Source organism: Quercus lobata, chromosome 7, assembly GCF_001633185.2.
Source record: "Quercus lobata isolate SW786 chromosome 7, ValleyOak3.0 Primary Assembly, whole genome shotgun sequence".
In the NCBI taxonomy this organism is placed as follows: domain Eukaryota; kingdom Viridiplantae; phylum Streptophyta; class Magnoliopsida; order Fagales; family Fagaceae; genus Quercus; species Quercus lobata.
In genome coordinates this window covers 32,398,299-32,400,487 of record NC_044910.1, presented here as the reverse complement: position 1 = coordinate 32,400,487, position 2,189 = coordinate 32,398,299, and the positions used below count along the sequence as shown (strand labels likewise).

Genomic DNA, 2,189 nt, shown 5'->3' with positions numbered 1-2,189 from the left:
CATGAGACCCACATAAAAAGGCCAAACGCGCACTGAAATTTATTTTCAATACAATCCAAACGGAGGCTAAGTATTATACAAAAGAGTTACTTCACCACTAATTTCATCTTTGTTACTCAAAAGTTAAATGAACCCTTCAGCTTTTTCTTCATCTTCTTCTTTAGAAAAAGCAACATGCATATTGTATTTTATTATACATCCATAGCCCAAAAGAAAAAGAAAACAAAACAAAAACAAGAATTTAACACAAGCATATCCTTCCAAGCTAGGCCAATCCAACAAAAAGTTCCTCGTTCCGTCAAAGTAAAATCCCTCCCACCTCTTTCAAGTTTCAAGTGTACAAACTGATATACCAACCGGGAAAGAGGCGCCCAAACATATATGAAAATCTGTACCATCTCATAGCATCTTTGTCAAAATCTCTCTTGGAGGAAAAAATTGACGACCAGCACAAAAGATTTTATAACACAATTGCAATCAATCCTATTGTTTTCAACAATTTGAACAGTCGAATAGATGGAATAAGAAGGTACAAATAATTTTTACAATGTGTTTCATATCCCAAATCTTGGTTTGGTTAAATAGTTAAGATGTTTAGCAATCAAATAAAAAGCCTCACCTGGACCCCCACAGTTTGATAAAACCTTGAAACATACCTGAAAATGGCAATTTATTTTCTTAAGAACCCTATTATCATTCATGTTGACATTTGAAATAACAAACAAACAAACAAAAACAACCACAACAATGTTTTTACCTGGCAAGCTGGAGGAAACAACATAGTTCCATGGCATCTGAATATAACCAATTTTCAAATATTTGTCTAAATCAAACGCTAGTGAACAAACCACTGATGTACCCATTAGAAGTATGCAGAAATTACTGATTTTTCCTGTCATATATTTCTTGAATAACAAAACAAAGTATAACATGATAACACAACCATGAATAGTAATTCCCCACCAATCTTTGTTGCATATTGTTTGAGACAGAAATGCAAAAATCCCAACCACCAAAGAGCCCATACAGATTAGTTCCTACAAATATATACACAAAATCACTCTAGTAAGTTCAAAGCAATAATTATCTTATCCAGCAAAATAACAAATATATGTATTACCCCTCTCACAATGTGTGAGCTGAAAGGCGTGTGAGATTCACACCCTGTAAGAAAAATGTGCATATATCCAATATGCAAGATGCCTTTTCAGTTCATAGAGTTTAAAAAGAGACAGTAGTAACTGGAAGCGAAAAATATACTAGACACGAGTAACATTACCAATCAAAGAGTAAAATCATATTTATACCTTATAAGCAAGCCATCCCAGATGATATTTTCGAAATCTAGCTTCTGGGTGTGGGAGATCTGATTTGTGCTTAAAGCCAATGGCTCGGTTCTTGCTCCTTCGAAACCGAAACTTTTTAAGAAATCCAATAAACTTGGATCTCAAAGTTTTGCATTGTGGTTGCTTGGGATTAATGGGTGTTCCATATTCGGACTTCAGTCTAAGAATACATTTGCCAAGCTTTAGTAAAATGGAGCAGTGATGGCCTCCCAAGACTAACAAGGACAACTAAGAATCCTAATTAGCAAATTAATATTAATCTGGACATAAAAATATTTGGCTTAAATCAACTAAAACAAGATAATATTTGTAAATGCATGGCAACGTGCTTTGTAAATCTACAATGTCTTGTCAACAGAGGAGTCCCTGTACCATCTCAATGTTTCATGAAAAAAATATTTTGTTTTTTCTACAACTTTGAATTACAGAATTTCCACTGCTAGAAAAATCCAAGAAGCAATTTCCACTCAAGCCCCTCTACGATAAAGATTGCATTTTATTTTCCTCGGCATATCTCAGTACCTTTAGAATAGTGACAACAGTCCAATCCACTAATAATAGGGCCAACTACCAGTTTGATTGACCAAGAAAGAAAATTGATACTTCCAAACTAAAGGTGCAAAGTACACTAAACCTTTTCTAACTCATTCTAGTAATTTAATCACCATTCCCAGCAATACAATTATACAACTTATACAACCTAACTAAAACAGTCAAACACAAACACAAACACCAACACAAACACAAAGAATACATGTACATGTATATTGTCGACGCCCGGCCTTGACCTTGGTAGCAGAAAAATTGCCGCCATCGTTGGCCTTCGTTCGACCACCCGCCATG

At 34.8% G+C, this 2,189-nt stretch overlaps 1 long non-coding RNA gene across 1 annotated transcript; it reads right to left on the bottom strand.

The window, feature by feature from the left end:
• Window positions 1–604: 604 nt before the first annotated feature.
• Window positions 605–1,544, bottom strand: LOC115954265. Its single transcript, XR_004083869.1, has 3 exons — window positions 1,308–1,544; window positions 758–1,037; window positions 605–656 (listed from the first exon to the last, which is right to left on the bottom strand). It is a non-coding gene; the product is annotated as an uncharacterized LOC115954265 (long non-coding RNA).
• Between the last annotated feature and the right edge of the window lie 645 nt (window positions 1,545–2,189).